Source organism: Gekko japonicus, unplaced genomic scaffold (genome assembly GCF_001447785.1).
Source record: "Gekko japonicus isolate JY-2015 unplaced genomic scaffold, Gekko_japonicus_V1.1 scaffold709, whole genome shotgun sequence".
Classification (NCBI taxonomy): domain Eukaryota; kingdom Metazoa; phylum Chordata; class Lepidosauria; order Squamata; family Gekkonidae; genus Gekko; species Gekko japonicus.
This window is the reverse complement of record NW_015169796.1, coordinates 438071-444224: the sequence shown is the minus strand read 5'-3', so window position 1 is coordinate 444224 and position 6154 is coordinate 438071.

Sequence of the window (6154 nt, the reverse complement as noted above, 5' to 3'; positions counted from 1 at the left end):
AACTCAACATCAAAAAAACTAAGATCATGGCATCTGTCCCCATCACTCCTTGGCAAATAGAAGGAGAAGTTGTGGAAGCAGTGACAGACTTCACGTTCCTGGGATCCAAGATCACTGCAAATGGTGACTGCAGCCATGAAATTAAAAGACGCCTGCTCCTTGGGAGGAAAGCAATGGCAAACCTAGACAGCATAATAAAAAGTAGAGACATTACCCTGCCAACAAAGGTCCGTATGGTCAAAGCAATGGTATTCCCAGTAGTACTGTATGGCTGTGAGAGTTGGACTATAAGGAAAGCCGAGTGCCGAAGAATAGATTATTTTGAATTATGGTGCTGGAGAAGACTCTTGAGAGTCCCCTGGACTGCAAGGAGATCAAATCAGTCAATCCTAAAAGAAATCGACTGTGACTGTTCCCTGGAAGGCCAGATACTGAAGCTGAAGCTCAAATACTTTGGCCACTAAATGAGAAGGGAGCACTCACTGGAGAAGACCCTGATGCTGGGAAAGATAGAAGGTCAAAGAAGAAGGGAACGGCAAAGGATGAGATGGTTAGACAGTGTTATCGAGGCAACGAACATGAAATTAAGCAAACTCCGGAGCACGACGGAAGACAGGAGAGCCTGGCGTGATGTGGCCAATGGGGTTGCAAAGAGTCGAACTTGACTGTGCGACTGAACAAAAAAAAACCTTCTAAAGTTTATATCTCTGGTACCTGGCATTACATTTTAAGGCAAACATAGCCAGGCCCAACAAATTGACATTTAACTGCCAGCTTCCATGGCCAAGGGGGGTTTCACACCTGGGTCTTAGTTTGACACTCTAACCGGGACACCAGGCTGGCTTTACAGTACACTCATTGAAGAAATGGCTGGGAGTAAAAACAACACACACACACACACCCCGGAAAAAAATCGTGTCACGTTTCATTCACAAAGCTGATTGCATATTTGGCTGACCTCTTAATGCTTTTTACTAATCATTAGTCAGGCGGCAGAATGCTTTATCACTTCCCTTTTTGAATATATGAAGCTGTCATACCAAGTCAGAGTATTGGTCTAGGGCTGAATAGGGACATGGGATTTTTATCTCACTACAGATGCTAATTTTCTGCCCCCAAGCAGTTCCCTTCTGCTCTAATCAAGCTATGCATTGTCCCTTTGCATCCTTTACAAAGCATTCTTTACAACATCCCCCCACCTTCTGACTGGGATAAAAGGACCCTGAGATCTCAATTTCTATTCATGCCTAATGAAGGGGGCTTTGACTTTAAAAAAAAAAACTTTTTAAATTGAACAATATAGCAATATTACAAACTGACAATGGAATGGAGTGCAATCAATGAAGTACAGCAAAATATAAATATAAACATCACACTTATCTTAACAGATGTAAATTAGCATTAGAACCTTCAATATAGCATGAAACGGAATAATTACAATTCATTCAATGTGAGCAGAAAAGACAGATTTGATTCTTGTCCAATAGATAACGACGATTTGGGATGCCTGACCAACGTTTGTGTAACAAGGGGTACCATTTCTCTAGGGGCTTTGACTTTTGAAAGCTTATAGCCCTGAAACTCTTGTCGGTTTCTAAATTGCTACTAGACTCACTCTAACTGTTTTACTGCAGACCAGCACAGATATCCTTTGAAACTTGGCCCATCTAGTTCCGTTTTCACTTGCAGCAGAGGAAAGTCTTTTTTGCTCCCCATAATAGTTTATCTGGCAACCTGAGAGATCGAACCCAGGAGTTTCACCATGCAAACCACACACTCTAGCACTGTGTAACAACGTCTTCCCCAATGCACCACAAGGTTATTATCAGATGAATTAAATGAGCTGATTTATACAGTGTTGTATCCATAAAATACAATGGCAAAATACGTTTTCATTAGGACAAATTAAAATATGATAAATTGGCAAGTGCAAACTTTTGAGCTCAGAGCTCTTCATCAGCCGGGATGTTAAGTACTTAAAGGGTGGGGGGAGAGAGAGAACATTTTTTTCAAGGCTGAAGGAGCCTGTCATTGGCTCTAACACGTTTGACTGTGATGTGGGGACATATTTCCCAACCTCAAACTTTTTTTTACCTGCCGCTTTTAAATACTTAATATCCAGCTCAGGAAGACTTCTGAGGAATCCGATAGCTTGCACTGATTATTTTGTAATTTTTATTGGCCTTACTTAGGAAAAAAAATATATTTTGGATTTTCTCCCTGGACCAATAAAGCTACCCACACTTTAAAAAAAAATATTGTTTGTAAGAACTAGACCAAAAATATGTAATATATTAATTTGATGTGGGCAGACACAGGGGTTAAATAAGGTAGTGGTTCATTATATGTATTCCAGTGGTAGGCATCATGAGTTGGTCTCCTGTTAGAAATGAGCCAGTTTGGTGTAGTAGTTAAGTGCGTGGACTCTAATCTGGGAGAACCGGGTTTGATTCCCCACTCCTCCATTTGCAGCTGCTGGATGACCTTGGTCAAGCCACAGTTCTGATAAGAGCTGTTCTTGAAAAAGAGCAGTTTCTGTCAGCGCTCTCTCAGCCCCACCTACCTCACAGGATGTCTGTTGTGGGAAGGGAAAGGAGTTTGTAAGCCGCTCTGAGACTCCGAATGAAGAGTGGGGTATAAATCCAATTTCTTCTTATTCTCCTAGGCACCCCATCCCACACCAAGTATCCCCTAGTAAAAAAGGCTGCATCCCTGCATTGTTGGATATTGCAGTATAGCAATCAGGAACCTCAGGTCTCCCTTTGGTGGTGGGGATCCTCCACCCCCAGGTCTTGCTGCTCCTGCTTGATTGTGAAGCAGGAGAAAATTGGGGAGGGGATCAGCATTGTGTGGACACCATGATGTCACTTGCGGTGTGAACCCAGAAGTGACATCACTGCTGGTGCAACACTCCAGGAATCACTGGAAGTTTTGCACTGGAAGTGATGTTGTAGTTTCGGTGCAATGCTGTTCAGTGCAACACCACCCCTCCTAATAATTTGCAACTGGATTTTCCTGGTGTGGACAAGGCAGTCGAGAATGCTAGCCATAGCACAATGCTGTCACAACATCTAGTGACGTAAGACAATGTCCTAAATGTGCAGACCAGGAGACTGTGGGATGCTGCCGGCTGTTAAAAGAGGGTCAGGCGAGGTTTAGCTCCACCTTTTGTGCATCATACTCAGTTTTTGATCCAGAGGTTTGTCCTCCTTCGATACAGTGCAAACCCTTCCTTTGGTGCTTCCTTAGGGTTGCTAGTTCTGGGTTGGGAAATATCTGAAGATTTTGGGGATGGGGTCTGAGGAGGGGAGGGGAGGGACTTTAATGGGTACAATGCCATAGAGTCCACCTTCCAAAGCAGCCATTTTCTCCAGGTGAACTGATATCAATCGCTTGGAGATCAGTTGTAATAGTGGGAGATATCCAGCCATCGCCTGGATGTTGGCAACCCTATGCTTCCTAAACTTTGCAGGGGAGACACTGGAATTAGCGGCAGCTGTGATCCTTGCTGAAAGGAAAAGTGTTCTCCAAACAACAGGTGGCGAGGTGCGTAGAGTAGAGGCTGTTTCCATCTCTGTTCACCTCCTTTGGGAGGAAGAACAACTGCACCCATTGCTGCCTAGATGTATAGGGAGGAATTCAAAGAGAGAGAGAGGGAGGGGAGGAAACAGCATGAGTGCGAAAGGGCTCAGTGCCACCTTAAAACAGGGCACAATTAAGACAGATGCCACCTCGCAGACCAATGGCAGCTGCAGTTTGTTTAGTGTGCAGGAGAGGCGGTGCCAGGCTGTCTTAGACAGTCCTGTCTGTGCCCTGTCTGCAGGAGGAAGAATGCCGCTTGGAGCCTTGCCCACGAGCACTCCTGTTCCAGACGACTCCAAGGGCACAGGCAGCGTCACACGCAGTCTCAAGGCCCTCCCTGCCTGCTGTGCCGCATCGCGCAGCAAAGCGCCCAGGGAAAAGCAAGGCCTTCCCAAAGAACCATCTTTCCCTGTGCCACCCAAAGAGGACTGGCTGGAGTCATTGCTGAAAGGAAAACTGGCAGCAAAATACACCACTTCTTTTCACTGTAGAGACTGGGAGGAGTTGGGTATTTGATAAGGCCCAGAAAAGGGCAGATAACACTTGGCATATCTTTGGGCTGAACTAGAGTTATGGGTTTGAACGCCAGGTGTGTCCTTTTACCCAAGAAAGCAACCGTGGGGACGGGGACACACTTGGACAATATGAATGGAGACTACAATGCTGGGGAAAGAGATGGGGGTTGATGGATCCATTCCGTGCTGTTTCTTAGGTCAAAACATTTGTCTCCCCTGCTGCCCCCACCCCCCGGCTGTTGTTCAGTCACACAGTTGGGTCCGACTCTTCGCGACCCCATGGACTATATCACGCCAGGCCCTCCTGTCTTCTGTCGTGCTCCGAAGTTTGCTTAATTTCATGTTCGTTGCATCTATGACACTGTCTAACCATCTCATTCTTTGCTGTCCCCTTCTTCGTTGACCTTCAGTCTTTCCCAGCATCAGCCCCACCCCAGCTGCTGGGATGTAAAGCAGGCAAAGTGAAGGGAAATAGGTTTGCAGAGCTCTACTGTGCATCTGTTTCTGCCACAGCTGGCCTGTGCAGTTCAAGTGTAAGAAAGCATGGAAACCTTGAAGATGCCACCTCACAGGGTTGCTGTAAGGATAAAAGAGAGAAGCACAGAACAATGTACATGGCCCCGAGAAGAGCAGGATGAAAATGTACTAAACAAAGAAAACAGCCTGTCTTTTTGCTCTACGGAAGATTACAGCAGAGGGATGGGGCACTGGCAGGTGAAGGAAGGTTAAACTCTCTTTCTTCAGAGCCATGGACCAGGGTTACATAAGGACCCTCGACTGATGCTTTTTAGGGTCCAATTACACACCCCGAGTTCCCTACATGAAACCCCTGCATCATTTGTCGCTTTGGCTCTTGAATGCAGATGTTCAGATCCTGCATTAAAAGCCCTGACATTCAACGAGCGCAACCTGCCCACGCTGCCAAAATAAATGATGCAGAGACCCAGTTGTCTGCATTGGCTGAACAGGCTCTTTGGAGAGCATTCTTGTCAGGATGATGCATGTCCTTTTTGAGAAGGCTGGAAAGGGGTGTGTGTGTGTGTGTGTGTGGGAGGATCTGCACATCCCATTCTCGCTACTCAACTCAACTCCTGGCCGATGCAGGGCTCAGTAGAAAGCGAAACCTGGGGGACATCCTCACCCCCCCCATGTTGCAGGTAGGCGGCACTCAGCTCCTCCCCCCCAGCCTGCACCAAGAAGCCATCACTTGCCTCCTCACCCCAAAGAGGAAGGCGGCCAGGGCTGCCTTGCCTCCCCAACGGAGGGAAGGAAAGAGGGAGCAGGTTTTCTGCCAGCCACAGCTGGGGGTGCCTCCTGGGGCAGACCTTGATGCTGCTGCTGGGCAGCCAAATAGGGGGGCAACAGGGCTGGATGGCACCCCTCCACTACTGGCAGCCTAGGCAATTGCCCAGGACTATCTAGGGGACGGGCCACCCCCGGTCACTGCACAGGTTCCCACATGCAAGAGGTTGCAGGTCTGTGGAGTTCAGCACCCAGTGGGCTGCACAGAGGCCTTAACCCCACAGCCTGAAAAATGCATCTCTCACTCTCCCGACATTTTTCTGTTTAAGCCATTCTGGCTGATTGCACACAGTTTTGTGCCATTTTGGTGGGCCTTCAGAAAAGGCATCCTGTAAGCTTTTGGTTTTTTTGGGGGGCATTCAAACTAGGGAATTGAGTGGATACATACTAGGGAGGCCCTGCTGTGCATGCAGAGCCAAGGGAGACAGGATCCTGAGCCACACAGCTCCTGCTTCCAAAGAGGCCCCCTCCCCCGATTCCACCCTCAGACCATCAAGCCGTCAGTACAGACTGCATGTGTGTGAGAGACCCTCTGAAGGCATCCATTGTGGCAAGTTCAGACTGTCCAAATTTGGGTTGAAGAATTCACTGTGCTTTACTTTGAGAGCCAGTTTGGTGTAGTGGGTAAGTGCGTGGATTCTAATCTGGGAGAACCGGGTTTGATTCCCCACTCCTCCACTTGCAGCTGCTGGATGATCTTGGGCAAGCCACAGTTCTCTCAGAGCTGTCCTTGAAAGAGCAGCCAATCTCTTCTT